The 12,055-nt window shown below is 41.7% G+C and overlaps 2 protein-coding genes across 2 annotated transcripts in view; one reads left to right on the top strand and one right to left on the bottom strand.

The window, feature by feature from the left end:
• The window catches only part of coro7 (coronin 7), a 136,258-nt gene that overhangs the window by 29,433 nt on the left and 94,770 nt on the right, over nucleotides 1-12,055 (bottom strand). The gene's annotated exons all lie outside the window — the stretch shown is intronic.
• Nucleotides 7,903-12,055, top strand: part of vasnb (vasorin b) — a 29,051-nt gene continuing 24,898 nt past the window's right edge. The window contains exon 1 of the mRNA XM_037793553.1: nucleotides 7,903-8,213. The gene's annotated coding sequence lies outside the window, so the exon portion shown is untranslated. The remainder of the gene's footprint in view (nucleotides 8,214-12,055) is intronic.

Raw genomic sequence — 12,055 nt, 5'->3', positions numbered from 1 at the left:
AAGCGAGGTTTGTTAACACAGCCTGTCTAACACGCCCTCTCACTGACAAATGGTGAGAAAGGGCAACATGATATGATTCGGGTGAGCACCCCTCTGGTGCCCTCTTCACCTTCAAAACTGCAGTTCAATGTGGGACACATATTCCCCACTTTGGGTCCAATCAGCATAAGACCAACTACAGGACGTAAACAAGATAATAAAATGTGTTTTAATAGTGTTAAATAGGAAGGTTCCTCTACAGAAGACAGCTTTACGAGGAACAGATTGACTTATAATGGGTGAAGCTGGCATGAGAGGACAGGTGGGAAGAGTCAACATTTCACTTTTATCTGATCTAGAGCATCATGTGTTTGTTCTCACACAAACAGTGACAACTTCTGCTTCATTATTCCCCTTTCCAGGTTCCCATAGCAGCCGCTAATTAACCCGTGGACGTCCCGAGCATCTCTCCTCTCCCTTCCCAGGTTTCTCCTTCCCACGGATGGTTTTTTTCCTACCTACCGGGCACTGAGGCGCTGTGGGAAGAAAGGCAGACCGGGCCCCGCGAGTAAAGCGATCGGTCGTGTCTCACGGCAGCCCACACATACTGCCGTCAGAGCACATTTACGTGTGACGGGTTTTGTTGTGGATAGAGGAGGGGGGGTGGCATGCATCTTTACAAAACACACATGAACACAGATGCATGTCATGCATATGCAGATATAATAAACAAAGAACACGATCACACCTCAGCCTCTAAAAGCTGAGAGAATAATGAGCAGAAGAAACAACCCAGGATGATCATTCCCAGGCTGTCCTTATGGGAACGCATGATTCCCAAAACCGCTCCCCATGCTAATTGTGCTGAATATTACAAACATTCCTATATAAGTAATGTCAATGGAACAGCCCACTGCTAAATTAAAATGTAATCATTATCTACGCCCATGAAGTTTATAGGACCACCAAACATAAAGCTGTTCCGCCCACAAACTTCCAGCTCAGTCTTTCCAAATCAGGTTAGAGCTTCCAGAAAAAGCAAAAAAAGTCAATCATCTTTCTCAATTGAGCGCAAGTAATAATTATTTTGCATTCCACAGCATCGACTTCTAGGATTAAAGTTTTGTCGGTGAGGATAAAATAGAACATTATGACAAATATTTAGGATTAAAAAGTGGCTTTATTTGTCTACAAAATGTGCTGCACAAGCTGTTTTTAGATTGATGGACACTTCATTCTGTTTGCGGAGCTGTAAAAAGATCACCCCGCTAACTTCAATTTCTCAAACGACAGCATGTTTGTTGTTTCAACTGACAATCTGGGGAGTAAGTGAATGAGTGAAAGGTCCATTTGTGGTGAACTGCTCTCAGCTTCACTGACTCTCTTCCTATATCTTCTCCTGCAGGGACACTTTCCTTGTTTGTTTCCTACTTTTCAAAAAAGTAAAAAAAAAAAAAGCCCACAGGCATGTTGTGAACAACAAAAACAGGAACACCTCAAACCAAGACACGTGCTCGTGTCTCTGAACGGATCTACAGATGTGATTATGGAAGGTACAGCTGTGTGTAGTGTGAATATAGTTTGTGTCTTCACGGTGGTCTGCGTTCGCTCCACGACCGGGCGTCTGCTTGGCGAGAAGGTAACGGTGGTAACAGGTCACAGGGTCAAGGACAACCCTAAAGCCCTTACTGTATACTCACTGTATATACGGCACAATAATATTATTACAAATTATAATAAACAAAGATTTTTCTTTAAACATCTGTCTTCAACGTCCACTTCTGTAAATTTGTAAATACCTTTGTGAATTCAAATTTAAGTTTCTATATTTCTATTTTTTGCTGCTATTTCTGCTTTTATTTATTTATTTGTTTTAATCCTAACTCCAACGAGGGAAGCCTACGATAAAGATCACTCTGAATCAATAATGCAAGCATAGACTAAATAATAATTGAGTTTACAGCAAATGATTAGGGACACAAAACTCAGGAGAAAAGAGTAAGAAATTAACTAATGTTGTACATCCAGAAACAAACCTATCCAAAAATCAAAGAACAAATTGTCACTGTAAAGTGAAAAAAAAGTCATGGTTGGTCTTAAACTAAGTACTAAGTGCTAAGTAAAATACGTACAGAAACAACGTTAAATAAGTACGGAAAACACGTCACAAACATCACTAAAAAACACGTCACTGATGTCGCTTACAAAACAAAACAAAACAAAACAGCGGCCTCCTGGTTGAAAGTCCTGTGTTTGTTGGACCCATCCACCATAAGCAGCCTTTCCCTCTTCTTATTCTACATCACTAGCTCGGATTGTAGCTTATTCACGCTGATGCATTTACATTACAGTCAGTCCAAACTACACGGCGTACAAATGAAGCGAGAACTGCGTTCTTATTGCATGTTTTTGCCTTGTGCATTATCGCGTCATTTATATGCCTTTTTTTGTGCGACCAGGCTGAATAGAAACGAGACTCTACCACTTCAAAATGTATGAATAAGCATACCAGACTGTGGCAACTCCACAAGGACACAAGGACAAAGACAGTTTAGTCTGTTTAGAGTCAGTTTAGCCTTTCTGATAAGCTCTTTGTCTCTGTGTGGACTGGGAGATAAAACCAATCCATCAACGCTTTTGTGAGTCGCAAATACAAATGTTTCTATCCCTGCATGGAGTTAAAATACAAACTGATGTTCACAATCATTTTCATTTGACAATCCCACTGCTACTCTGCATCTTTGACTTTTTATTTTCTTGAAGTGTACCTAATTCCAAACGTAAATCACGTGACAGGTGAGATCTACAGTGAGTGACGCACGCAAGCTCCCTAAAGCTGAAGTTGAAGTAAAGTTTAGCCACGGTATAAAAGTCACCATAAATCACAGAGGCAAGAAAATGAAGTCATGAAGTCCGATAATGGTGAAGCAAATGTGAGAGAAAGGGAAGCAGCCAGAAACAAAAAGGGGATTAGGGCCTAACCAGGGTGGGGAAAGAGAAAGTGGTGACAGACTGCTGGTTGACGAAACACTTGAGCATTTTGAGTTTGCTCAAACATATAAAACAAATTTGCACACTAGTGAATGCAATAAAATGTGAAAGAACAGGAGAGAAAATGTGAGAAGTTAAGAAATGATTTCTATAGAAAACTGACTGAGAGGAAGAAGAAATCCCTGTCACCTCCCAAACACACCCATCGTGGTGCTGTGTGGCCGACTGCCGTTAGCAGGCTGCGGTTGGCTCAGCAGCAAACCAGTGTTTTACTGGTTCCCCTGGGCAGCGTTACGGAGCGGGCTGTACGCCGCCTCGCCATCTTTTACTGAGCCAGGGTGATTAGGAGCCCGACGTGCTGACGGCACATGTTACAGCCACTAGGACTGTGATTTACACCACTGACCAAGCGCCCGCTGTCCCGTATTGTACAAATATGTGGAACGGATTACACAAACTTTCCTGTTGTGGTCGTTTAACTGGAGAACAGAGCGGTCACGACTTCAAACGTGATGAGTAGCGGGAGGATTAAAGTAGAATGTTTAATGTTTTTTTAATGTAACTGAATAAAGTGCTGTCAATTCCTTCACATGATGAGAGGAACAATTCTCTACGCATATTTTTTAATTAGTTTAACAATAGTCTGCTGTGTTTGCTGAGCTGTGTCTTGTTTTCTGGTTGTCTTTATGATATTTCATGTACGGACTTCATAATCTGTTTCTTTACTGATTGTTGTTGACATCTTTCGGTTTTACAATGCTGGCTAATTTTTAGGGCTGTGTATTGGCAGGAATCATAATTTGAATGTTGTAATAAATTGTGAGCTGAAATGTAGAAATATTCTCAGAATTGAGGGAAAGTTTATATTCTATAATTACACACAGAAGGCTGATTCTGGTAAACAGCCTTAAATATGACTGTTTTCAGGCAAAAAATATCAAATGAAATGAACAAATAATCAATAAATCTAATATCTCCCCACCATGATTATATCCTGGAAGTGCGGAGAAGGTATTGTTATAGCATTTAAACCATTACACAGGCGGGAAAAGAGTACAGAAAATATAACAGAACAGTTATATGAATTCATAAAAAGAGAAAAAAGTAATATAATCAGAAAAAAAATCAGGCTTTTGGTGGCTGGTCAAATATCTCGAATCAATCTATGTCTTGTTTTGTAAAAGAAATTATGCCTGATGAGGTAGAGATTAAATTCTATTAAATATTTATTTTAATTTACAAATCCATCTTAGGAAATATTGAGCCTTTTATTATTAAATTAAATTGCAAGTTTCAGCCCTTTTGTTTACCCTGAGTTAACACTGACATTACTACAATATGCACGTTGGCATGGCAACACTGTTTTTTACACTGGATAAACTTATTTATTTATTTGTTCTAATGTGACAACCAGTTGTTGCAACATCAGATCACGCTGATTTTGATTTTTTTCGCAGCAGTTTTCGCTGTAAAACTCAAACAACAAATGCACTTCTGCAGAAAAATAACAGGCAGGCGCCAGTCTGGAGGTGAGTCCTTGAGTACCTGCAGCTCTGGAGACGCTGGTCCTCCTCACCGTCCAACACATACAGGCTGAACGACTAAGATAAATAACTCACCGTCAGTGTTACCTGGATAACCTCAGCTCTCTGCCGTTGTAGGTTTATGTTTATGAGGGGGAGAAACAGAGATGGACAGAGCACGAGCGCTGCTTTTGTGAGCCTGTGTGTGATTGAGTGCAACAGGCGAAGATTTATTTCCTCCTTTATTTCTCCTGAACACGTAAAAAATGCAGTTGTGGCTACGTCTGAGGAGCCACATCTGGACCCCGCGGGACGTGCGTGAAATCATTTCTCTATTCCTGCAATTTACTGTAATGCCTTGCAGATGGCACGGTGCGTGTGTTAACATGCGACGACTCCTACAGTAGGAGCAGAAGGAGAAAGGCACGAGACTTTGTGGAGGCTGCTATCAAAAAGTAAACTGTACATAAAAAAGCTCGACAAGTGGAACTAAAGTGTCCCCTGTCCAGAGGACACCGAGGGGTGGGGGAGGTTTCAAGGAGACACGTGCGACGCCCTCGGGGGGCCTGTTTGTTGGATATTTGTCTTCTTGGGAGTTTCTCCGCCTTCAGCACGAGGAGGAGTGACATCATCACACAGGAGAAATTTGTCCTGGTTTCAATTTAAATTTTTTTTTTTACAATTTCTTGTCAACATGTGGAGAGAAAACAGAAGCTCTGCCGTGAAGGTCAAACTTATACAAACATTATAAAGCGCTGTACACACGAGGCTTCAGGTTTCCGGTTAATTCGGTGACATGTGGCTAAAAGTACACATCGGAGGTGACACGGGTTCCTGAGAGCTATCGCCTTACTGCACCTCGTTGGGACCGGCTGACATTGAGACAGGCTGCCAGCTGCCAACGGCCAGTTTGTGACTGGCGTTAGGAAGCATTCAATAGCTTGAAGATGGCTCTATGAATGAAGCAACCATGTGTGCTAAAGTACGCTGCACGTACACTGGAGAGATAAAGTGTGAGAACAGATAATATTCATGCAGAAACTGATAGCTTTTTTTTTAATTTATCATATTATTTAACCACTAATGTTTACTATGACAGAGCTGTAGAGCTGCAATGATTAGTCGACTAATAGTCGATTGACAGAAAAATAATTGATAACTATTTTGAGAATCAATTAAAGTGGCAGTAGGCAGTATATTTTTTGGCATCACTACGACATGATTCTGAGAACATTTGAGGAGAGAAATAGGCATTAACGTAACATAATATTGATTCATCTTTGATCAGCGCTGCCTAGTTTGACCGTTTGGTCGGAGTTCATGAGCTCAGATCAGCTCTTACTGCTTGTTTTCCTCCAGTGTGTGAAATCTTACAGATGCCGTTAGGAGCATCGCACAATACACTACAAAGATGGAAATACAATAAAAAACACATCACACAATACACCAGTACACCTTGGTAATTTACAGTACAATTAGCTAAAAATGAATACAGCTGTGGTTTGCTTTTAACCAGCACTTAACCTTTGTTCTAAAGGACTTTATATCTGGAATTAATTTGATTTCAGTTGGTAATAATGTGTTCCAGAGTTGAAAGCCCGTTATATGAGAACGCTGATTGTCCAAATATAGTTCTACGATGAGGTAATTTACAGTTCACCATGCTCTACTCTACTCTACTCTGCTCTGCTCTGCTCCGCTCTGCTCTAGTCTGCTCTACTCTGCTCTACTCTGCTCTACTCTGCTCCGCTCTGCTCTAGTCTGCTCTACTCTGCTCCGCTCTGCTCTAGTCTGCTCTACTCTGCTCCTCTCTGCTCTACTCCTCTCTACTCTACTCTGCTCTGCTCTGCTCCGCTCTACTCTACTCTGCTCTACTCCTCTCTACTCTACTCTGCTCTGCTCCGCTCTACTCTACTCTGCTCCGCTCTGCTCCGCTCTGCTCTAGTCTGCTCTACTCTGCTCCTCTCTGCTCTACTCTACTCTGCTCTACTCCTCTCTACTCTACTCTGCTCTGCTCTGCTCCGCTCTACTCTACTCTGCTCTACTCCTCTCTACTCTACTCTGCTCTGCTCCGCTCTACTCTACTCTACTCTACTCTACTCTGCTCTGCTCTGCTCCGCTCTGCTCCGCTCTGCTCTAGTCTGCTCTACTCTGCTCCTCTCTGCTCCTCTCTACTCTACTCTGCTCTGCTCTGCTCCGCTCTACTCTACTCTACTCTACTCTGCTCTACTCTGCTCCTCTCTACTCTACTCTGCTCTACTCTGCTATGCTCCGCTCTACTCCACTCTACTCCGCTCTACTCTGCTCCTCTCTACTCTACTCTGCTCCACTCTGCTCTGCTCTGCTCTACTCTGCTCCACTCTGCTCTACTCTGCTCTACTCTGCTCCGCTCTACTCTACTCTGCTCTACTCTGCTCTACTCCATTCTGCTCCTCTCTACTCTACTCTGCTCCACTCTGCTCTACTCTACTCTACTCTGCTCCTCTCTACTCTACTCTGCTCTACTCTACTCTACTCTGCTCTACTCTGCTCCTCTCTACTCTACTCTGCTCTACTCTGCTATGCTCCGCTCTACTCCACTCTACTCCGCTCTACTCTGCTCCTCTCTACTCTACTCTGCTCCACTCTGCTCTGCTCTGCTCTACTCTGCTCCACTCTGCTCTACTCTGCTCTACTCTGCTCCGCTCTACTCTACTCTGCTCTACTCTGCTCTACTCCATTCTGCTCCTCTCTACTCTACTCTGCTCCACTCTGCTCTACTCTACTCTACTCTGCTCCTCTCTACTCTACTCTGCTCTACTCTACTCTACTCTGCTCTACTCTACTCTGCTCTACTCTACTCTACTCTACTCTACTCTACTCTACTCTGCTCTACTCTACTCTGCTCTGCTCTACTCTACTCTACTCTACTCTACTCTACTCTACTCTGCTCTACTCTACTCTACTCTGCTCTACTCTACTCTGCTCTACTCTGCTATACTCTACTCTGCTCTACTCTACTCTGCTATACTCTACTCTGCTCTACTCTGCTCTACTCTACTCTGCTCTACTCTGCTATACTCTACTCTGCTCTACTCTACTCTGCTCTGCTCTACTCTACTCTACTCTACTCTGCTCTACTCTGCTCCTCTCTACTCTACTCTGCTCTACTCTACTCTGCTATACTCTACTCTGCTCTACTCTGCTCTACTCTACTCTACTCTACTCTGCTCTACTCTGCTCCTCTCTACTCTACTCTGCTCTACTCTAGTCTGCTCTACTCTACTCTGCTTTACTCTACTCTACTCTGCTCCTCACTGCTCCTCTCTACTCTACTTTACTCATCTCTGCTCCTCTATACTCTGATCCTCTCTGCTCTGCTCTGTTCTCCTCCTCTCTGTTCAGCTCAGCTCAGCTCAGCTCAGCTCCTCCCATCCCTCCACTCTCTCCTCTGCTCACCAATAAAGCGCTTTTTGTCCAGGGGAGTCGGCACTTGAGCGCATTCCTTGACGTGGAGGTCGGTGTACCTCTCCAAGGATTTTGATGAAGACAGTTCCTTATAAGTTTAACACTCTCACACAAACTTTTTCTTTTAAAAAAAAAAACTTTTTTTAAACTTAGACGCACATGGAAAACTACTAAAGTCTTTGGAGTTATACTTTATATCGGTGAGCTGCTCAGCTTGGATAAAGACACAAGCGCAGACTGAGCTCGCAACTTTACTTTTCTTCGGAGTTCAGGGTAAGAGTTTCCTGCTTTAACTAAATAAGAAATAAGGTTAAAAAACATTTCATGTGTTTTTGAGCTTTGACGCTTGGAGCTGGATCAAGACGTGCGTAAAGACGCGCGTTGACAAATGGATTAACTTTAAAAAACATCTCGATAAACTACATTAAGTGAATCCTCTCTCAGTGTAAACTCTTTGTCAGCTTTATGTCCCCTTTTTTAAAATATAAGCCATCTGATCGGTGCCTATATCTGTGCGACAACTCCCTTTAAGAAAACTCACCAGAGGAATTCAACACCGTGTTTCTGTTCTGCTCAAGTCGATCATATTATAAACACATGCTTTTTACGCACAGTGCGTTACTGCAATAATAATTATATAGATGCATATCTTGTAAGATGAAAAAACAACCTAAATCAACATGATCACTGCGGTGACTCTATGGATGCAACAGGTTTTTATTGGCGCCACTAAAGCTGCAGATCTCTAAAACAATAAAGTAGTATTTGGTTAAAGGGAGCGTGTGCGCGGAGCAGAAGGAGCCCTCGAGGCGGTGATGAGTTGGGCTGGTGTTGGACCGCAGGACGCCGTGCAGCCTGCAGCATGCAGCATGCAGGAGCCGAACCGAGCCGAGCGTCTAGACCGCAGAGGAAGAGCTGTTTTGGGACCCACACAGCAGGGGCAACGTCCCAAAGCAACACAGTTTAATAGGAGACTCAAATGGTTTCGATATGCAAGCGGTCAGATAATGCAAAGTCAGCAGCATGGAGGTTTAAATCCATGATGATCTTGACAACATTGCATATCTGGAGACAAGTGGAGGGTGATATTGTCTAAGTTGATATACCACCAAATCATTACTGCAGCATGTAGATCCCAGCTTCTATTTTTCAGAGACTTTCCTTGCACTTTTGGTGCAGCACTGTACAAAAAACTTTCCCAAAAGAATTTCCCAGTAAAATAACAGTAAAGAACTGTCTTTATGTTACTGTAAAATTAACATTATTATACTGTCTGCTGCTGAAATTTACAGCTTTGTACTGTTAATAAAAAATACAGTTTGAACTTTATTAATTTCACAGTATTTTACAGTTAATTTACTGTTTAAAGATACATTATATAGCTGTTTTTACAGTGAATTAATTTAATTTTTTACATAATAAACATTATTTTTTGCCTAGATAAATAGATTTAGCAGGTTACAGACATAGGAATAGTCACACTAAATACAATTAAAGGCACTTGTTAGGAAAAAGGCTATAATAAGACTTGTTGACACTTTTCCCAAAAATGTATGTCTATAGCTGAGTACAGAATGCAAACCAGAACAACATGTGAGTGAAGAACAATAAAGCTAATTCACTGATTTTACAATCATGTACAATGTACAAGCCTCACATGTGCAGATCAGGTCCCAGAATTAAACAATACTGCATGAAACAGTTACTGATGATACTTTAGACAGTTGATCAGCAGTAAAGTGCTGTTTTTTTAAGAATGCATTATAGTTCAGTTAAAAAACGGCCTATGAGCGTAATTTAACAGGTTTTCTTTTGTATTAACAGTAAAGCACTGTTTTGAGCAATAACAGGTTAATACTGTTGAAATCCTGCTGTAAATTAACAGCAAGTGTTTACAGTGAAGGTTGGGGAAAGAGTGCCAATGCTAAGTCTGATAAGAACAAAAACAAATCTTGAGGAATTCATTAAGCTACTAAATAATCTGTGACCTCATCTGATGGATGGTAGACAAGAAAAATGTCTGTCATACAGCGTTGGTGGCCAAGTTTCAGTCATGATTGGTGCCACCCTACAATATTTAAGATGTCTATCAACAGCTGCTACTGTTATAAAGATGACTTCATTATAAAAAACAAAATTTGGCGTTTGATTTTTTAGCTTAAGGCGGTGCAGCGGAGAGACAGGTGAATGAGGCTCAGATGGGAAGAAGCAGAAATTAGAGAGACATCACTTTGCTTGAGCGTGTGTGCAGCAGAGCAACGAGGTCAAATTCCTGAAAGATTAAATCTCCCGAGTGACCCACTCCACTCAATAAACTAACATCAAATAAAGTGGCAGGACTCAACACGTTGACATAAATCACTTCCAAAAGAAGAAGAAGAGTTATATAAAGAACTGCAAAGTGCATCTGTTTCCTCCAGATGACATCATCTCATCTTTTCCAAATTGATTCTCTTGAGAGGGATCTTTAAAAAAGGAGTTTTATCTTTTACAGTTATGCAAGTGTTTGTGCTCTGTTGCTGGGGTGATAACCACAGAAAGGTGATCCAATCAGTCCTTGTTTAAACCTCACTGTGTCAACACTGAGACATTTAATGATTCTTTACTATATGAAAGACCAGAACCAACCAGGAGACCAATCAGTGATCAAAATGTGTTAAAAAATGCAACATATGTCTTTAGTTTGAGATGCTTAATTCATGTAAGAACAGTCTTCTGACCACGATCCCTCCAGCTTTCAGCCAGATTACCATCTATTACACAACCCCCCACAACAAACAGGCACGGAAAATCGCCTAACCTTTCCCGGGGGCAAAAACAGGCAACATAAACTATACCCCAATAGCCCCACTATTAACCCCTGCACCGGTGTGTGTACCGCTTGTTTCCTCGCCATGTGTTCCCTCACAGGCTGTCATTATGCTATAAGAGAAGCTACTGTGTCATTGACAGCATATAATGGTTGTAATTGGTTTATATTAGGGCTACCAGACACAGCAGAGCGGGCCGCAGGAGGCCAATTATGCTTCACTAATGTGGGGAACTTTCAGGCTGCTGTATGATGCCCAGACTGTAACACTTTACAAGAGAGAGAGAGAGCGGTTGTGCCAGCGTAGTTGTTCTCTGCTCCACACAGCAGACTGTTGTGTTTGTACAGTCGCTTGTTGACACACTGAAAGAAGTCCGAGAGAAGGAACAAATGAGGTAGAGTTCAATCTCACAAAGTCAAAATATTAGTTGCATAACATATGGCGATAAAAGTGTGCAATTGTGTGTGCCGGTGTGAGCATTAACTGAGACGCATTGTGCTCACTGGGTGGATTATCCCGGCCCCCACGGGACTTTTCTTTGCCCTTAAATGTCGGTCTGTGGACGGGAAGCATGACTAAGACGAAGGAGTCCTCGGTCATACAACCCAATTTAAGCAATTAAGCGCAGGCCTGCTGTCACACACCACTGTGACAGTGATGTCCAAACCACGCTACCCATCCAGGATCTGGTTACCAACATTGTGTCAGCCTGTATTTTTATCTGTTTTGTTTTTTACAAAATCAAGGCTGCCATTTCATTATCTGTGCCAGAGAGCACTGATGTCTAAATCTTCCTGGTGACAATGATTGGCAGTTGTTTTTCTTTCATTTGATGTGTTGAGACACGACTAAAAAAGATCGGCCTGTAGATGTACAGTTCTTTACGTTGAGTGTCGCCACTCTTCTTTCTACTTCTTTCACATCGTGCTACATAGGGCTGCAGGATTACGGCCAAAATGCTATTCACGATTATTTTGATCAATATTGAGATCACGATTATTTATCACGATTATTCTTTGATTTTAGTGACAACATATTTTTATTGCACTTTCACATAAACACTTCCATGTTGTGCTACATTCCTGCTAATGTACAAATTAGGGCTGCACGATGTCGGTAAAAAGTGACATTGCAATATGTTTTTTTCTGCTATATCTATTGCAATGTGTTTGTTAGCTACATTTTAAAGTTAAATGCTTCAATCTGGTGCACTTCGAGAGCAAAATTAGCAACGTTAAGAGCTAGATAAACAATTTTAAGCTTTAAATTTAATCATAAACTCATTGGTTGTATCTATACCTAAGC

This window comes from Sebastes umbrosus, chromosome 14 (assembly GCF_015220745.1).
Source record: "Sebastes umbrosus isolate fSebUmb1 chromosome 14, fSebUmb1.pri, whole genome shotgun sequence".
Taxonomy (NCBI): domain Eukaryota; kingdom Metazoa; phylum Chordata; class Actinopteri; order Perciformes; family Sebastidae; genus Sebastes; species Sebastes umbrosus.
Note: the sequence above shows the minus strand (reverse complement) of the source record. Positions and strands in the feature narration are given on the sequence as shown.